This window comes from Haliaeetus albicilla, chromosome 24 (genome assembly GCF_947461875.1).
Source record: "Haliaeetus albicilla chromosome 24, bHalAlb1.1, whole genome shotgun sequence".
Lineage (NCBI taxonomy): Eukaryota > Metazoa > Chordata > Aves > Accipitriformes > Accipitridae > Haliaeetus > Haliaeetus albicilla.
The window spans coordinates 6,162,072-6,182,232 of record NC_091506.1 but is presented as its reverse complement, the minus strand read 5'-3'; the positions used below and the strand labels follow the sequence as shown (position 1 = coordinate 6,182,232).

Genomic DNA, 20,161 nt, shown 5'->3' with positions numbered 1-20,161 from the left:
CCCACCACTATACCAATAGCTGTATTTATATTTGCAGTATCACCAGCGACAGGCCTTTCTATTTTAAGAATCCCTGGCATGCTGTCGCCTTTCCAGAACATGATTTGCACTCTTAGGGAAAATGAAATATGCATCCAACAGAAAGCAGCGAGCTTGCAGAAGTTTGGATGTACATCAAGTTTCCTTGAGGCGTACCTTAAGAGAAATGACGGCTGGTTATGAATTATGACTGCTAGAAGATTTCTATCACTCACAGAAAACTGAGGAGGAGAGATTCTGACTGATTCTGCTTAATTTTTTCCAATGCGTGTACATTGGTAAAGTACTTCTGTTTTTCAGTGCTGAGTAGCTATTAATTCAAAGCCTTAAATGCAGCGTGTCAGTTATGTGGAGTTGTCACTGACAGTAGTGTTTGGTAAAGAAGATGCTCTGCCGTGCTCCTCTAAGCTATAATCTTTTCCTAAACTTGCTTAAGGGTAATAAAAAGTGATCTTGGGCGCTGGTACTGTTGCAGAATAGCAGTACGCTAAAAAACCTGTGTGTGTGTGCATGTGTTGGATTTGAGCAGGAAAAATGCTGAGGGCTGACTCACTAGAATGTTGTTTCGGGGAGAAGGAGAGGGGTTCAGCTGCTCACCATTCCCTTACAGTCAGATTTGATCCGTTAGTATTTTAAGAAGGCAGCTAGGGAAATTTGCCATCTCTACATGGCATTCTGTGCTGGGCACGCTCGGTGGGGAGAAGAGAATGTATGTAAGGGTTCAGTGGTTTCTTGTTGGCTCAGCTAACTGAATTTTAGTAGTTGTCAACATTATTAAAAGCTTACATGATATCTCTATTTAATTCTATTAAAAGAGTTTGGCTGGTAGGAACATTCAACCTCTGAATCTCTTAAAAGTACAGTAGGTCAACAGACAAACTTATAAGGATTAATAAAGAATATAACAGCAAGGGCCCTGTGTGTAAGTGACTAATGTAGAGACTGTGTAGCAGTACGTGCACGGAGCAGTTGTTGGAGAGTGGCAAGAGTCTTGTTGCAACTATAAATGTTCTTCTGTATCTTTCCAAGGGGTGGTGTGGAGCCTGGGCCACATCATTCTTGATCCCATCTGCGGTGGCTGAAACCTTTCCAACTTGGATGAATAAAATATTTTTAAGTATATGATAAGTAACTTAAGAGACAAAGACTAAACTTCAGTGTTTCTGGACCAAAAATAATTTGGGTTGGAGGGGACCCCTGAAGGTCATTTGGTCCAGCCCCTTGGCTCAATGTCCAAGTTCGAAGTTGGGCAAGGCTCTGAGCAGCCATGTCTAGTCCAGCTTTGCTTATCTCCTGAGGATCACTAATGAAAATGTCAAACAGTGTTGATTGCAGTGGTGACCCCCGGCAAGGACAGCTACTATTAACCAGCCCATCCAGTGTGGGCTGACCTGCCTGACCACTGCATGTAGAGCTGGGCAGTCTGTCCAGATTTCCTCGCGTCTTGTAGTCATGTAAACAGCGATCGCTGTTTTCTGGTTTTGTCCGCTGAGCCAGCCATCTCGCCGTAGAAGGCAGTCAGCTTGGTGAGGTACCGTTTGCCCAGCATGGGAGCCATCCCGTGGCCTTTCCCTGATCCTGGTGTAGATTACTCAGGTGTCTGACCCATTTGCCTTGCCCTCTTACTAATAGCCCCAGACCTAAACAATCTTTGCAGTGAGCAGCCAGTCAGGAACCAGGGCAGAGCGGAGGACCATTGTTCTCTAATGTATTTTCTTTTTGTCAGAGGGCTTAGCAATGCTTATGTTTGCAGAATGACCTTAAAGACCAGGGCTGCTGGCTTTCCTTCCAGCTGCCAGTGCCCGGCACTTCCCAATGTGTTTCACTGCTTGGGTGTTCCAGGTTTCAGAACAGTCTCAGCTATACTGATGTGTACATTCAGGGTGGGAAGAGTTTGTTTCCTATTGAAGAAATTAATTGCTGGTAACTTTCCACATTCTTCTTCCTCAGTTTTGTCACTGAATATTTTCCAGGACCTGCTTTTTTCCGGTAACAGTTTTGACTGGAAAAACTATAGGCCACTTTTCAGTGCGGTTCGGTCAGGAGCAGATAACATTAAGAGGAAAAACTCATATGCGTTTTCAGAACTTGTGGATGATTAAGTTTTCAGTGACAGATTTTTTTTTTCTTTAAGTGCTAACAAAATATGTCTATGTACAAAAGCTGTGTTTGAGTGCACAGAGATTAAGCCAGCTATAAATAGCATCTTCCGTGACCCTGCTGGAATTTTCTTTAAGCTTGGAAACACTGAAGTGTGTGTTTTGTCAGATTTGAATCATGAACCCTGAAGAAGAGCTAATGAGTCTTATTTCTCACCCCTAATCTCCAACTAGAGCGTTCTTTATACGAACAGCAGATCAGTCTGAAACCGTAGCTCAGGCTTCATTTGCCTTATTTAATTTCGTTTACTTGTTTTGTTCATTGTAACGTTTTTTTTCTGCTCCAGTTGGTGTGTTTATGAAAATAATTATTTTCAACCCATATTATCAAACCCATGCAAGCTGTGCAATTGTTGCTCTGGGTGACAGTTCACAAAATCTGCTTTATTTTCTGTTATACTTAAAAACAGGCTTTTCCTCTTGAACATCTTGCAACTCTTACCCTCATGAAATGCATAGCTTTCTCTGTTATTCTGTCTAGTTATCCTGGCAACTGAATGAAGAGGTATAGCTCGGACTAAATGAGCAATTCTTGGGACAAAAGCCGTATTCTCTGCTACTGCCCTGGTAGATCTGGTTGTAGGCAATGGGTGGCAAGGCACTCATTTGCTTTTGGGAGTGAGATTTGGTTCTGGGCTTTAAAAGTGTTCCCAGGTTGTGCTGCACCTGGACTGGCTCGGGTGCAGTTAAAATAACTGTTGATTAGGTTTTGCCAACACAACAATAAAAAAATGATTAAAACCCCCCAGTTTGGTTGAAATTGAAGTGTTTTGTTGGAGTACCTTACCTCTGACATTTTTGGTAGGAAGCAATCAGAATGCTTTTCATGTCCTTTTTTGATGCAGAATTTATTTTACCATATATTAGTATTTAAACTATAATAGATGTTTTGGTAATTGGTTGAATCCGTGCTTCAAAAATATTTTCTTTGAATTTGTCTTCTGTTTCTGTATAGAACAGAATTGTAAAAAATAAAATTCCAGTGCTTGCCTAGCTCTTGTTTGGCACGAAGTTGCAGAGCACTTAAAATTCCTCATACAACAGCTTTAATTGCTTGCTAATCTTGCCTAAAGATTGGCTGAGAATGTCAGCTTGGTTCTCCTGATGCTTATTTGCGGTAGCATAGACGGCAAATGCTTGGAGAAAATGTACTAGGAGTATTTACTGTAGAATGTGGATAAAGGGGTATGGAAACCCTTGCCTAGAGGTCAAACTGTTGACGTTTAGGTTGTTGGCTATTGATATGTATCTCTAGTCTGACAGATGTATAGCTTTTGTAGAATGAGTTAATAATTTCTTGGTGTAATGCAAAATCAACAGCCAGTTGACCTGAGCCCCTGAACACGATCCCCATGGAAGGAGACGATGTGCGATGCTGTTCCCAGCGCTGCTGCTCTGCTCCATGGAGTCTTCCTTGGTGAACCGCTCTTTTGGACAAAGACTGCCTGATAGCCGTGTCTTCCTCTTTCCTTTCGACGTTGTGTTCGGCTTTGATGAATGTGTTAGTACTCATGTTGTTGGCTGTTCCCTTTTTATAGAAACAAATCTTACCCGCAGTAACTCTATATCCACAGTGAGTAATGGAGAAATCATTGCTCGTTAATGATTCACTTACAGGTTCCTGGATTGCTGTTGCTCAGTCACTTGTGTTGCTGTTGTCTACAGAAGCATTGCTCAGACGAGCACTTAGACCCGATTTTCGTAGTTTCAGTAAGGTTATTGTAATGACAGGATGGTGGGTGTCTGCCTTTGGTTACTGATAATCTGCTTCAAAGTATGTCACTCCAGAGCTGGTCCCAGTGATGCTCTCAGCAGGCTTGTAGAAATTCTGTGCCTTTTGAACCTTGCAACTACTTGAAGACTGCTTTTAACAGTTTGTTTTTTTTTTTTTATTGGTGTGCTAAACTTATGCTTGGCTATTTGCTTAAAGACTAACTCACAGTTTACCTGTCCTGCTCTGTGTACCTCTTGTACGCTAAAAAGATTAAATACTAAACTTTGCTTTTCCATTTTGAAACTTATTTTCAGGTAAAGTTCTCATCACAGCCTCCCCAAAGTGTTTACTTTCTGCGTGCACACTTGGTGGTGGCTTTCTTGGGAAGCGTGCATGCTTTGCTGCTGCAGTTACGGGAATGGCGCATCTAATGAAGGAGCGAAAGGAAACTTCAACTCTTAAGTAACTCAGTTGCAGAAACCGAGTCCTAAAAGAGATGCCTGGGGTCACCGAGTCAGTCCTTTGTCTCAGTCGTGGCTGTCATATCCTCCCTAGGCTGATTGAGTTACGCAGACAAAGCTTGCCTAATAATTCAGCTTCCTATTTTGTAACAGTCATTATTGTAAGCTGTTTCATGGTGCCATTGTTCAAATAAACTGAAAAAAAAAAATGAAATAAGGGGCTCACACAAGAACAAGAGGATGCTCTTGCTGCTTTTGGCTTGGTTACTTCCTGTAAAAAAAAAAAAAAAACACTTGCAATGCGTTGCTCAGGATTATACAGGAACAGTCAATCCAATAATAGAAATTAATAAGTTAAAAACCTCTGGAAGCTTCAGGATGTTAATAAGAAAACATTGTGGCCTGACTTAAACATTCAATGTCTTGGTTTTTTTTTTCTTGATACCTACTCGCCTTCCAGCATGGGTGGCCAAAGCCCTGTGGCTCGGAGTCATTTGCCAGGAACTTCGTGTGGGCTAACAGAAGCCCTGGGCTCGGTGGTGCTATGGTTCTATCCAAGATCAGCGTGAAAACCTGCACACCCAGCCAGGGAAGCTGAGAGCACAGCTTCTGCTCCGCCAGAGGCAGGAGCATGGGTGGTGGGAGGAGTAGGAGGCTGTAGCAGATCCTGGGCTGAAGGAGGTGTGTAGTGTGAGGGTCCTTCAGGTAGAAGCATGGCAGGCAGACTTTCTGAGAAAAAGGGGCAATTTGCAAGCTAGTTACTTTTATTGCTTTTAGGAGTTCCTGTAACTGATTTTATTCTGGGTAGAAAAATCAGAATTTTTTAGCAAAAGTACTTTTTTGTAGCAGTTTCTCTTTTTATTTTTTTTTCCTTTTTTTTTTTTCTTTTCCTTACCAGTGGCGAACCAGGTCAGGGTTTCTGCAAGGGATGGCTTTCTTGTCATCATTCTCCCACCATCATTTCACAGCAGTGGCTTCATACCCTCTCTGTTTTCTTCCTCGCGTGTTGCCCTTCTCCACATTCTCTTCCTTCCACACTGCCCTTTCCCTCCCGTCCCACCTGTTTGCCCCTGGAGCGGAGTCGGAGCTGGCGGCAACGTGCCGGTGTGCCAGCGGGGAGCTGGGAGCTCAGCCTGCCAAAGCACTTTTGCCTTTCGGAATTCATAAGCTCCGGGATGTCACATACCAGAGAGCTCAGATCTGCATTTGGGTTTAAGTTTGTGCAAAAAGTGGGAATGTCTCTGTTCAGATTTTTTTTTTTTTTGTTTTTTTTTTTTTGTTTTTAAAATTGAACTCTTAATGTCTAAAGTGAAGGAGCACAAAACCTGGTCTTACAGGGTTTTTTTGTTTTGTTTTGTTTTGTTTTTTTTTTTGTGAGGGACGCCCCTTCAAAAAGCCTGAGATTGCTCCTCATCATGTTGATCCACATAAATTGTTCGAGAGACCTGGGCCTAAGCTCGTATGGGAAACAGCACTGGCTCAATGAAAGAAAACATTCAGCAATGTGCATTTTATACAAGCATTTAAACTTTTTTTTTGGTTTTGTTTAGTAATAAAAGGAACAAAGCTATTATTAGTGACCATGGGCTTGGGAGTTTGCTAAAGCAGCAATAGTTACTCATCTGTTTTCATTTGCAGAAGTATTCTAACAAAGGCAGCCACAAATGCAGCGGCGGGGTTAGGAGGTGGATGGTAGGAGTGGAAGTGCAGTTTCTGGAAGCCAATGCTTACTAAGACCTTTCTGTCTAGTCTTGGTTTTGTGGCCATCAGGAGCACCGTTCCCAGTGAGCTCTTGCCTTGCTGGATCGAAACGTGAAAGAATGAATTCCCTGGGTAAGTTCTCGGTCCTTTTTCTTCTCTAAGCTGCAGCAGAGCTGTACAGAGCAATTGTCACTTCTGGTGCCAGCATGAGGTTGTGTCTGCACGTCAAATCCTGCAGCTGGCTTGCAGAAGTTGGGAGAACAAGCAGTGTTGTGTGACCATTTTGTTTCATTTTTCCCCCTCCCCTCCTAGGCCAGGTAGGAATAAAATTGAGAAATTATCTGACTTACAACAACAAAAAAACCAAACTCACACAGGGTAGTATTTCCCTGCTTCTTTCTTTTTCTTCTACAAAACAGCCTAACAAGCATGCACAAGACCTTTGTGTGTGCTTTAATGTTCAGCCAGCTGGTTCACGGTTTGCTCTGTTGCAAATGCTGTGGACTGCAGAACTGATGCTGTACGTGGTGGGGTCGACGCTGCCTTGTGATTGTCCTTTCGGTGCGGTTTCCTCAGATGCAGTATGGGCAGGCGAGTTTTCAGCTGAAAATGCTGTAGTCAAATATAGTCTGCCAGAGGAGCATCAGTCCATGGGAAGTAAGAATGAAATACTCCTATTGATTCCCTTGGGTTTGGGACCATGTCCCAGCTAAATTTGGTTATGATGCACTGAATGTATGCTTGAATTTGAGGTTGTAATTAAACGCTCAGTGAAAGTTGCTGTCTAATAACCTCATCAAAATCTGCCTCTTTTTCTGCCCAATTCTGCAGCAGTTAAGAGTCTGACCTCGCAATTTGAGTTTAAATTCTAAGGTTACTAGGGCGAATACCACGAGAAATACCTTGAATAGGTAACACAAACTTTCTGAAATTGCTGTTTGCCTAGATGTTTGTGTGCTGAAGATATGGACTTAAAACCATGGAAATGAGGAAGACCTAAATAGAAAGCAGAGATGGAGAAGGAAAACTCTTGTTTGTGTGTAGAGATCTGTTGGGGCGGCTGAGCCACAGCATAGAAAGAAAGTTCCAAGTATTTTTCTGGTGTCTGAAATGATATTGGCTGTGGGTTTTAGATAACGGATAAGCAAGGGAGGAATAATTGAGCTGCTTTATCGGGCTGCTTACAGAAACTTGAAGTTTAGCATGATAGTTGAATAAAAGGTCTTATCTGTATTTATGGTTGTTAGTGGTCAGAAACTGTCATTTAAGAGGATAGATTGAGTAATTTGTATTAAAATTGTAAATATATCTTTTTTCCTAGATTTTATGCAAACATTTTTTTCAAAAAACAGGCCTTCTCTTTTTGCTACATGAAAGAATATTTTGCTTTCAGATGCCAAACTCTTGGGAGTAGACTGATAGAATAGGAAAAATGTTGCACTTCATGTTATTTTTACACGGGACATCTAGCAGAGCTTTTTTGATATTTTTAGGAGTGGTTTTTTAAAATTTTGAATCTTCCAGTTTTCTTTCTTTCTTTCTTTCTTTTTTTTTTTTAATAAAGGTTTTGCAAGCGCAATAAAATATGTAGACATAAAAGTTTGAAATGACCTGGCACTAAAGGGAACAAAGAAACCTTCACACTCTTGAAACGAGATTCTGCACATAGAACTTCAGTTTGCTTGGTTTTCCTCCATGGCAAACAAATTTTTGAAGTTTACTTTGGCAGTAATTCATACCACCATTATGTTAAATAGGAATGGAAGGATGTTTCCAAGCAGTGTGTTGTTTTATTGCTATGCAGAAATGCAGTTTTAAATCTGTTTTCTGTAGGTACTTTGGGTTTTTTTTTTTCCATTTCCTTGTCGTCTTCCCATGCATCTATAGGTTCCCAACCCTACTGGAAATAGTTATATTCATGTTTTTAATTGAAATCAGGAAAATATATGATTTGGCCATTCTGGCTTGAAGTTCACTATTTAAGTTTTTATGCATGTTAACCAACACAAAAATGCATGCAGGGTGGGTCCCACCTTGTATTTGTATATTTGGTTTGTTAGTTCCACAGAGTTTTATTGCGTTTAATCTCAAATTAAAAATTATAAAGATAGACTTTGCTATAGAAAACTTGGCAATTTTCTGCCAATATCAGTTTTTGGTTTGCTGGTCTAGTTATGATGGAAAACTTTATTACAGAAAAGCTCTTGTATATTGCTTCTTGGAGGGTAGTACTTGGGCAGTTGATAAAACGATGCCGCTGTTGAATAATGCAGTGAGAAAACGATACATCAGTTAGAAACTGGGTTTTTAAGCTGCTGCAGCTAAATCTAGAACATGCTGGCCAATTTCTAACAAAATTGACTTCTTCAGGTTTTCTGGAGCATGGTCTCTGCATACCTATTACCCCAGGAAGCAAGATTGGGGGGGTGCACCTTTTTGTTCAGGGTGGGAGAGTATCAGCACAGGAGAAAGATGTTGGAACATGGGTCTTATCCATGAGTTATCCCGGTAGTAATATGTCCTTACAGTAATACATTGGGAGTTGCCACGGTTCAGTGAGTAGTTTGGGGATTTTTGTGGCGTGGTTTCATTTTGAGGACACTACTCTCAGTTTATTTTCCTTAAGCTGTGTTGAAAGTGCCATGGTCTTCTCCTAGAGGTGAATCAGACGATTCCTACCAACTTCAGTCTGTTATTTGCATGTGGGCATGAAGAAGGCTTTTCACCCTCTCAAACTATGATCTTCTGCATTCAATGGAATTGCAGTAGCCTTTTATTGCCTTTTTTTATGGTAGTATATTGAGGTTTTCCTTAAATAAGGGAGGATACAACTTACCTGAAATCGTAACCGTAAAGTTGTTTTATTGCTTGTAAGACTGCTGGTATCACAGTCCTGAGTGCCTCCCTTGCTGGCACTTGCTAATGCTTCATCTGCAATGCTGTTCAGGGCCACTACAGTACCAAGGTCTTGGACCTGTTTGAAAACCAAAAGCCTTTCGCCTGGGAATGGCATTATTCAGGCTGACTTTGCAATGCCCAATTTACCTAGTGCTGGTTCTGCAGAGGCGTGTGGTGGCATGGGTAGTGAAATTTGATTTTTTTTTCTTTTTTTTTTTTTTTTTTTTTTTTTTTTTTCCACCCTAGGGCTTTTTTGCTCTTGTTTCAGGGAATTTTTGAATACCAGTCTGGAAAGATTTAATGTGCCAGCTTTTTAGTAGTACTAAACACGTGTTTGATTTTTAAAAACTCACACATAAGTGTTCAAATACTAAAGAATTCAGTTTCAAACAACTTTATATATGGACTTAATCATTAGAACATATTACCTCATGCATTTGACCTGCTTTATTTTTTTTCAGCGTAACATTTTCAGCTTAACATTGTTGAGTATTTTGTAGATCGTCTCTGCTTTCCCCCAATTATTTTTAAAAAAACAATTCTAGCAGCATGAGCTAATGTAAGCATCTTTAGAAAGCACTTGCTCTGCCAGACAGGAGGGTGTTTTTCAGGTTGCATGCTTCGGTTTTGTGTACTTCTTAATTATTACTTTTTTCAGAATAAATTAGGCTGTATTGAAAGAGCACCGGAGGCTGAAGTTCTTTGTTCCCAGGCTGGAAAGAACATGGCCAGTGAAGGTGTTTTCATCTTGCTCCACTTTTGAACTTCAGTGGAAATTTTGGATGGCAAGTCCAGGACGTTGAACAGCAGCGGGATGCTGAGGGTTTGGGTTTTTATGCTGATGTAACGGACTGAAAGGGTTCTTCTCTGCTAAACTTGCGAGTAGGTGTTGCAAGAGCCTGGCAGGTTCACCTTCAGTTACGTCTTGTGTTGCTTGTTGGTGCCAGGTAGGATAATGAAAGATGCATGACTGTTGGCTGCAGAGGGTGGATGTTACTGGGATTTAGAGATGTGGTTTCAAATCCTGTCTTTACTGCTCCGGCTGTGTGTCCCCAGGGAAGTCCCCTAAGGGGTTCCACTCAAAATCCTTATGTTGAAAATCATTACGGGTGATGGCATCTTTGTCAGATGACGTATGGCTGTTGAACCCTTCAGCTGCTGTTCTTGTCTTTGAAAGGTGTCCCTCTTACATCTGCTCTGGATTAAATCTCTTTCCCTGCATGCCTTCTGTCTACTTTAAGTTGTCTCTGTAGCAGGTATTCCTTGTTTGTGTTGGGGAGGACCCATACTCTTTGGGTTAACGGTTTTGGATTGGGAGAGAAAGGGCAGGTGGGCTTCTATAGATTAGCCCATATGGCCTGGTAGTTTAAAGCATGAGAACTCCAGCTTTCCAGGATGGCAGAAAGTGGTGGGCAAATGAAGGTGTGCTGTTAAGACTCTGGAAGGTAAATTGGCTTAGTTCTCCTTGCAAAGCAAACTTCCTGGAAGGGAATGTGAGTTTTCTTCCTCTGTCAAAGTCTGCTGTAAGTTATACTCATGTTATAAACATCTTGACCTGAAAAAATACTTAAATTGACCGGCCAGTTTTGGCTGTCCAGTCTGGACTGCTAGAGGTACCCCTGGGCTGGTCAGGGAGCCATTGCCTAGAAAGTATGAGTAGGTGTGCCTTTTATTTCTTTTCCTATTTTTATTTTGTTCCTCGACTGAATAAAGAAGCAAATATTTTTGCTCAAAGCTGGTGACCTACTTGAACATTTGATTTAGGCAAAATGTCTTGACGCTGACTGTGCGGGCCAGTTAAACTGGATAACGTGATGTGGTCAACAGGAGGAAAATAGGGACCGAGGCTGATCGTTCTGATGTGAACAAATAACAGCTTTTCCTTTTCATCACCTGCTCCCACAGTTTTCTAACTCTAGCTTTCTTTCTGTGCTATTATGTCAGTTATTTGTACAGCTTGACGCGAGTTTTTGCCTATTTAAAAAATACTGACTTGGAGGAACTTTTGCATGACAAAAATGACCTTTATTCAGAGCCTATTTTCAGACCTTTTCCTAATTTTAGTACTTGAAGTTAGTCTTATCTATTGATTTACTCCATTTGAACCTGTGGCTGCCCCACATTAAGGAAGCACTGGACCCCTCTGGTTTCTGCATGGTTCAGCGCAGAAATCTGGGGAATAGTGTAGCAGCCAGACACGAAAGGTGGAGTCAGCTAAACTGTAGCCCCCTACTTGCGAAGTGGTGACATAGGCACTCAAGTTATTTCTGAATTAGTTAGAAAGGAGGGGTTGCATTTTTGAGGTATTATTTACTGCTTCAGTTCAACACTTCTGAACTCTGGCTCACTCAGCTGGGCTAATGTGGGAGAGGATATGGGCAACAGTGTCCCCGAAGGTGGGGGCGAGGGGGAAGAGAGAACTTCCAAGAAATTGCAGCATGATGACTGCTGACACTTGCTTCCCAGCTGACCCAGTGCACCAGATGATACGAGGAGTGTTTCATTAGGGTCCAAATGGGCTGGTAGCTCTAGAAGAGCATCTTTGTTTTGGTGGGACCCACTGCAAGGCCCGTTCAAGCTAGCGTGCTCACCTTCCAGAGGGATTGCGTTTGGCCATGCTGATACATGTGAAGGCAACAGCTCCTGTTATGTGCAATACTATATTCCAGTGCTACTTCAGGTCCGTATGCTCTGCCAAAGAGTTTGCGTTGTCCTGCATCTGTCCTGTTTGAGCCTTTGGCTAGAGGACATCTTCTGTGGCCTGTAATTCGTTACTGGCTGCTTCGTTCCACAGTGCCCTACTTTGATTAGGCAATGAGTCTTTATCTGGAAAGAAGCGAGTTGTTCCTTTGCCAGTCCTCCAGTTGGAAATGGTTTTGGGACTGGACTTCTCAGAATGAGACTGTTGGTACCAATTTAATCTTGTTCATAGCTGGTTTATATCGCTTGGTGAAATGCCAGGGTTGTTCTCTCCTGGGTGTTTGTTTCTCTGCTGTATTTATAGACAGCAACACTCATCCCCATCAACCTCCATTTTGTGAGATTAAAATGCCAAACTTTTCTTTAGCTTCCCACTGTAAAGTGGGCTCTTGTTTCTGTCGTCACCTCAATTTCAGCTCCTTGTTCCTGAGCAGAGGTGCCCACGCAGGAGCCCTTGCCCACAAGACATCTTGTACTACGGACACTAGTGCTTCTCCATCCTCTCTGGTATTACCTTGTCAAATACAGCCTGAGGCCACTGATTTTTACGCTTGTGTTGCAGTGCTGGCCACTTGTGCCATTAGGAGTGACTCATTCCCCTGGGCTCTTCTCTGTCCCATTGAGTTTAAATTCATCATAGAAATACTGATGATGGACCATATCCTGTTGTGCTTTGAAAGATCCTAATGGAGTTGTGGCAGCTCACCAGAAGGGATGAGCTGTTTCTCCTGAACTGTGTTCTGAAACAATACAGACCAAATCCAGCAGATACAAGTCAAGGGGAATTTTACTCGAATCAATGAGCTGTTTCCCAAAAGTGTCAATGGTTCCAAGTCTGGAGCCTTAGCAGAGGCGTGAGGTACTGATGTTTCAGGTTACTAGAGAGGAGGCTGAAGAGCTTACTTTGAAAGAAACTAAGTGGGAGTATGAAGAGGGATCCAGGAAAGGCAGTGAGCAGTTCAGGAGTGTGATCTGGTAACAAGCCTAAATGCTGTCCCTTTAGAAGGGGAGAAAAAGCGATGTAACTTTCATGTGGTGTGAACTCAGTGCAGTGCCTCATGACCGTAGTAAAGGCTGGTAGAAGTTGCAGCGTGGTTTGGGATTTGGAGTTGTTGAAATCTTTGATTCTTTGAAAATGACAAAATAGTTCTCAAACGAGAGATTAATGGGAGTGGGAGAGGACCAGGGCCAGGGAGGGCACGGTGAGAGCCCAGATACTCGCTTGGTATCACAACGTTCCTGAAGCCGTTGCGTGCACTCTGTTTATTCGGGGTGAGGTTGGCGTTTCACCCTTTGCCTCTTTACCCTTTTCATCCATACCTCAGTGCAGTGCCGGCCAGCAGGCTGGGGAAGCAGGGGACAAAGCTCCATCTAGTGTATAAAGGGAGATGTCTGGGAGCTAGCGAAACAAGAAGAAATTCTGCAGAAGATGGCTTTTCCTAGCCCAGGCATGTTGGTTTTGTTTTGGTTTTTTTTTGGTTTGTGGGGGGTGTTTTTTGTTGTTTTTTTTGTTTGTTTTTTTTTTTGATAACTTGTGAATAGGATTGCAAACACTTTGACTGTGCAAGTGTTAATTGAATAGCTTCAGCATCCTGACAGTTGATGCTCATTTTCTGTACCCTGGAGTGTGTACAGGTTAATACTGGCTTTAATACAGTTTTAAGTAGCCTACAATGTCAATTCTAGGCAGAATTAAATATATGTCCTTCTATTAAGGTTAGGATTTCTATAGCCAGGTTATAGGTCTGTGAAGAGAAGAGACACAGAAGTATAACGACGTATAAGGTTAACACTTTTAAAGTAGAATATCTTTTGACTTTTCCTGATGGATTTGTACAATCTTAAACTACAGTAAGTGTTAGCTAATGCAGTTATAAATGGACAAGACATTTTATTATCTGCTTTTAAAAACAAAAGAAGAATAACAAATCATCTTGTTTGTTCTGGAGGTTGCTAAAAATAGGTTTTATTTTTTTGTATTCTTTTCTTTTTCCCCTGAGTACTTGGAAAACCAATTGCAGTTCCTGAATGTGGCTTTGCAGCAGCCTTTCTAAGAGGGTGGGAAAAATATTTTCACTGTATTAGGCACATATTGGCAACTCAGTATCAGGCAGCTGCTAAATTTCTGAATTCAGCAAATGGTTGTATGGCAAAAACAGGCTACTACGATTTAATCCAGACTTTTTCTGTGGATAATGAAGGAAACATTTTTTGGTTTTCCTTAATCCACCAATGATGTCCCATTCTTATCCAAAAATATGCTGCTTGTCCTCGTACCTGTAGCACCTCATACCTGTGGTTCAGTGCCAAAGACCACTTGGCAGAATTTGTCGCTGCCTGCAGTAGTAGCTCTTTGAAATCTGTGGGAAGTTGAGATCGAGCACCTGCGTGGGTTTTTGTTGTTGTTCTAAGGCTTTTTATAGTTTCCAGCGTGTTGGGAATATTGGGGATTCTTCCTGTTAGAGGAGGACCAGGAGGAATAGAAGAAGGTAAGTGAAGGGAAGGTGAAGTTTGCATCCAAAGTGGTAGGTTGAGGTGAGGGGATGGTTTGTAGTGCTAACCTTTCTGAACCAAGAAGCTAAAGAAATAGGAAAGTCATTTTGCTCCCAGCAGCATGTTTGCCAAACCTGTGTTTTGCAGAAACATGCAGCTGCTACCAAGTCCAGACTGAGAGCTGGTATAATATGGCTTTTTAGGGGCAGCAATACTGCTGGCTGCTGGGCTCCAGCAAGTCTGGAACTATACATCATTTCCAGGTGACTTTGCTGCAAGTTTATAAACCTGGTTGACTAATGTAGCGCTGTATAGTCGACTGCTGTAGCCTAAAATAACAGAAGGTGTGAATTGCTGCTCCACAGTAATGGTGGGTGCTCCCGCAGGTACTTTGCCAAGGTCACAAATGCTAAATAAACCAGATTAAACAAAACCCTGTTGCAAGAATTCGTGATTAACTGTAGTCTTTGCAGGATTTATTGGTTATAAACTAAGCGCCTGCCTTTATTTTTTGTCCTAGTAACTAAGGCAGATGTGAAGTTGAAGTCCAGTGAAACATTTTTTGGCTCTTGCCACTGTTTACATGATTCAGGAGTTTGCAGTAGTTCCACAACAAATATAGCTTTGAACAGAAATAGCCATTCAAGTGCTATGCTTCTGGCAGTGCAGAAGAGATTAAGAGGGTCTAACAAAAAGGCTTGTAAATAGTTTTGAGTTGGCTGCTTTTTTAAAAAAATAAACCAATAGCTGTAATGTATTTTGAAAAGTTAAGGACTGGTATTCCTGCAGCAAGTTACATGGACAGCATGTCTCACTTAGTTGTCATTAAACTGTGCAAAAACATGGACCATGCTGAACAGTTTTACTTTAAAATAGCCTTTTTCTAGAACTGCAGCAGCTGTATTAATTTTTGCGATTTTATTTGGTTGCATAAAGTTGTTTCTGAGGATTTTTCCTGAGGTCTCCTCTTTCAGAAGAGCTCATGCTTTTTAGATGCAACATAAGAAAGATGCAGAACAAAAGGATGATTGCAAAATGAAATTAAGGCTGTGTATTAGCAGGGCTGTATTTCAGGTGTTAAGAAAAGACTTATGATAGATTAAGGAGGATCTTCTTGTATATGTTTTGACGCTTTGTGAAATCAGAAAGTATAAATGTTGCTTGTGTGTTTTTGTTTTGATTGAGACTTCATTCTGTATTATGTTTTTGGTTTGATATTTTATTTACATGCCACCCCAAGTTTAAGTAATTACTTTCCTCGTTCCCTCTCTCTGGTGTTTATGAACAGTTTCTGGCTAGAAACAAGGTGCAGAATTTTTTTATGGGGGCCGAGGGGGGAATTGCCAGAACAGTCCCTGGAGATGCCAATTCCCCAGTACTCCAGCAGTTAAACCGACACTAAATATTTCTGTGAAAGACTGCAGTTCATGTAGATGTCATGAACTTAAAATAGATTTTACAGCTGTTGGATGGTGGGCGAAGAGGTCCTCTAATCAACACTTGCACTGACCTACCCCAGCCATCCTGTGCAGCTGCAGAGCAGATGCCGAGGTGTTCTGACATGACCCACAGCATAAACCCGGAGGTTGTAAGCACACAGAAACCGTACCCGTCTTGGGAAATCCCTGGGAGTGGTCGGGATTTGGGATAGGTACCTGGGGAGAGAGAGACCTTATTGCTGGATGTGGCTGAATTGAGGATGCTGCTGGATCCCGTGGTAGCATAGCAGTGCTGCCTGATGGACTGCTGGGGCTTGCTTTCTCCAGGAGTCTTGGTTTGGGATTACCCCATGTCAGGGATGTTGTAGGTCGCATTAAATGGCCTAAGTAACGGATCTGAAGGCTATCTTTTCTCTAGTTGTTTGTAGTTGAGTGATTCCTCCAGTGAACAACTGACTTTCAGCCTCAATTAGCAAGTTTGTAAACATCATTAATGCTTTCTTACATGGACAGCTGGAGCTTATCCCACCTTCCTGTCTGTGCTGTGGGTTCCCAAGACAGTAAGACTGATACATCTGTCCCGCAATTGCAGTGTAAATATCCACATGGCTGGTAAAGTAACTTGTTGCTTATTTAAGGCTTATTTCCTCCCCCAGTCATTCAGCCTGCACAGTAAAACAACCCTCTTTGCCCCAGTAACTCCTCCACAAATAGCCAAAAATGTAGAAGGACTATAAGCAATGCTTAAGGACTCTCAAACTGAAGTTTGTTTAAAATGTGTGGATGCTGAGGAATTGGTTTCTGCAGTCTGGAGGGTTGCTTTGTTAGAAAGAAAAGTTGCTAAAGACACTCCCTGATCGGATCAGGTCCTGTAATGAACAGTTAGTGTTGTGGCTAGAGATTGAAGTCAGAGTTTGCATAATATCTGTCCAAGATTATTTTAATGTTAGACTTGTTGCAGTAATGTGTTAGGGGTTGTTTTTTCCCCTTGCACATGGTATTGACTGTAACAAGCAAGTCCTACATGCTGATAACACAGACCCATCACGTATCGAGCACCGAATTCACTTGGTGGTTTTCATTGTGACTGTTTGGCATTCGTAATCATTTAAAGCAAATCTTCCATAAACGCTTTCCCTTTTGTTTCTTAAGATCCTGTTTGCTCAGCATACCAGAGCGAGGATGTCATCTGTGCGAGATGAGGCTTCGAGCTGCCTCGTCGTCTTTGGAAAGCATTGAATAGCACTGTAACAGTGGAGTCAGTAAGCAGAAAACCTCGGATGAGTGGAAGGGTTTAGGCTGGGAGTTGCTGGGTCACCGTAAGCCTCGAGGAGCGTGGTGGCTTTTTGGCTAGGAGGGAATCTGAGCATGCGGATGATGAGTACAAGCTGTGAACACAACACGGTCAAGTCTTGGTTTCTGCAGGGCTGCCTCTGTGAATAAACTTGCTATCCGATGACAGAAAGGTGATGTGGAGTGAGAACTGGGCACTATGTAGTTGCAAAGTATCAAAAAGCGCAGTGATTGTATGTCATCTTCCCTCTTGGCGACGGTGTTATCTTCTCTATTTACCCAGATAAAAGAAGGTAAATTCAATATTACAAAATCAAGAACTACAGAGGTTGTTAGTGGAGCGTTATCTCTTTGCTTTTTCTTTTATCACCTCTTGGTTGTTTTAGCTATCTGGCTTTTTGATTTGCAAATGTGTGTAGAGCTCTTTAGAGAGGGTAGTACCCATAGATGCGATGTCTGAAAAATGGTTCAAAAAGCTTTTGACAAGGTCAGGCTTTCAAGTGAAAGACAAACCTGCCTCATGCCTTTTTTTTTTTTTTTTTTTGTAATATCTTCTCTAAGTTTGTGATGGCTTTGAAAGTTTGAGGAAGAGCACCAAACCAATATTGGGTAATGCAGTCAGCTACGTTTTAAATTCCTTTAACCCCTCATGGAATGTTTTGGGGAGCTTGAGGTATTTGTGTGTGTCGGTGTTGTTCACCTGCCTGCTCCTTTTCTGCCTGAGGGATTCAGCCTGTTTGGGCAGAGGTGAAAGTAGGGAAACGGTGTGTACACAGTCCCATTGAGTCTCTGTACTGGTACAGATGCACGTCTAGCTCTTGTGAGGTGCACCTCCAGTGGTTCCTGGCTGGAGGTTCCACCTGGTGAACCTTGAACGTGAAGGAGTTATGTCCCAGAAAACAAATTTGTCTTGCATTCACGCTTTTCCTTCTTCTTTTTGGCGATAAAGATCGTGAGAAAACTGTGCCATTACGGACAGCCCTTATCCACTTCTCCGATGGCACTAATGACCCGATCACACCCCTTTTAATTAACGAAGGGGAGAAGTGCTTTCAACGCCAACCCGCGTCTTCTGTTTCTCCCAGGCCCGCAGCGGGTTGTCGGTCCGCGGGACAGCGAGGGTGGTACAGCCGCCTGGGCACGGGTCTGAGGATCACGCTCAGCTCCCTGGTAGTGCCTGGCATTTATCTGTGCTTGCTGCAGACCCGCGCCTTGCTCCGGGCCGTCTCCGTCGGGAGTTTGTGCAATACTCTCTCGCAGGTGAGGCAAGACGTAGCGAGATGCTGACTCCGAACTTCGGGGCTGCTCTGGAGTCCTTTCGTGATACCTGAAGACCTTGTGCGTGGCTGCCTCAACCCCCAGCTTCTTTTCTCCTCGGTAGGTGCTGGATTGCACAGGTCTGCAGTGCCGGCGGGCGCCGGGCATCGCTGCCCGTGTTGCTGCTCTGTGGGGATTGGAGTTGCCAGGTCCTTATCTGGAGCCACCCCTAGAGACACGGCTGGCCGGGACGCCGCTTGACTTTCACCCCGGGGTGCTCAGCGAAAGCCCTCGGACACGAGGGGTGGGGGAAAAGATGGAAGCTGTTAGAGTTCAGATGTTCATGCCCTGCTCCTTTGACAGCTCTTGTCTGTAAGTGGCGCTTTGCCGGAGCGACGGCACCGTGAGCAGATTGTGTGATTGATTTGTTGTGATGGAGGTTGTGTTCTGGGAGTTAAAAGTACCGTGCTTGGGAGCTGGCCACTGTCTTCTGCAGAGCCACAGGAGCTGTGGCTGACCAGCGGAGATCATGACTTTCAGAAGGGGAAGACTTATAAAATACTCCACGTTTAAAAAGAAATTACTAACATATATACATCGCTCTCTCTCTCCCCCCCCCCCCCCCCCCCCCTTCTGAAACTTCATGTCAAATGCACATTTGGGCTAATGGAGGTTCGGTTTAGGCATAAAAAGACTTGGTGCGTTATAGTGATTATTATATAGAAGTCTTTGAGGGTACTCTCGGTTTGCAATTATTCATCTCCCTTTTAACAGGAACAGTAGTAAAGGATTTTAAAATGTGACCTTTGCAGCTTCTAGGTTGAACCTCTAGTTTTACCTTGTTCCTTAATCTGGTGGTGATCAAGCTTTCCAAGCTATGCTGCAAGCTGTGTCCCCAAGTAAATGGGCATTCAAGCAGATCAACTTACGGAATTTTATTAAGTCAATGCTCATGCAAAAGCCACCTCCAGAGCTTAATAATTATTTACTGAGTGCTCCTGGGTCATGAGAGAGGTTTTCATTAAGTTCAGAAAGCATTATGTTCAGCAGCTTGTGAAGGTGTGTTTTAAAGACAGGAAGAAAAATGGAAAACTACTAAATGGTGTACAGCTACTTAAAAAAATTCTTAGCTGAGGATTAAATGAAGTTGTTTTTTGGGGGGTTTGGTTTTGTTTTTTGGGGGTTTTTTTTTGTTTTTTTTTTTTTTTAAAGGCAAGTGTATCCACTGAATTAATTTGATTTGTAATTCAACCCTTAGCTCCTGGATAGTAATTCTGCATGGTGGATGGTTGAGGGTTTTTTCTTCCTTCCCCCTGCTGACCAGGTGCGTGCAGTGCATTCGGGAAGATGGATGGATGCCTGTTGGGTCGAGGGCTGTTGTACGGGTGCAGCCTGTGGTGTAGGGTAAGCAGTGCTGCTGCAGGAGAGCAGCTGTGAGCTGGTGTGGGTCAGGATAAAAAAAAAACACTGGAGGGACAGAAAAATGTTTACCTTGATGATGGAGCAGATGTAACACCAGGCAGCATGTCTCTTCGAACATGTAACCTTCAAACATGGAAATCGTCTTTCATATATAGGCCTGAAACATAGTCCTTGCTTTATTATAAAGGCTGATAAAGGTCTCCACACCGTTTATGTTATTGCTGTGTCCTTGGCAAGAAAGGACATACCAGGGTGCCAACTGTTGGTTTGTTGGTTTTTTTTTTCAACATTGATACTTTAAGCAGCACTAGCCAGTTGGCGTGGTGAGTAGAGCATCGCTGTAACCCACAATCAGTTATTAAATTTTAGGAATGAAGTACAAAGTGCTCCAGGGAAAATGCCCTCGTAGTTTTCTTGTACTTAGAATCCCTTGCTTTAGCTGAAGATAGGGGAGAAGAGATTAAGTAGGGGTCATTTTTGTTGTTTGTGGGGTTTTTGGTTTTGGGGGTTGGGTTTTTTGGACGGCAATCTGGCTCCCTCTTGCTTTTATTTTTTTTCCTTTGGTATCCTTCCATTTTTCCGTCT

At 42.6% G+C, this 20,161-nt stretch overlaps 1 protein-coding gene across 5 annotated transcripts in view; it reads left to right on the top strand.

Annotated features, from left to right (window-relative positions):
- MITF (melanocyte inducing transcription factor) overlaps positions 1–20,161 on the top strand; it is a 113,654-nt gene that overhangs the window by 36,005 nt on the left and 57,488 nt on the right. Inside the window, exon 1 of one of the 5 annotated variants that reach the window (XM_069811859.1) lies at positions 6,186–6,206. The exons of the other annotated variants lie outside the window; for them this stretch is intronic. The gene's annotated coding sequence lies outside the window, so the exon portion shown is untranslated. Of the gene's footprint in view, positions 1–6,185; positions 6,207–20,161 lie in introns of those variants that run through there. 5 annotated transcript variants of the gene reach the window in all.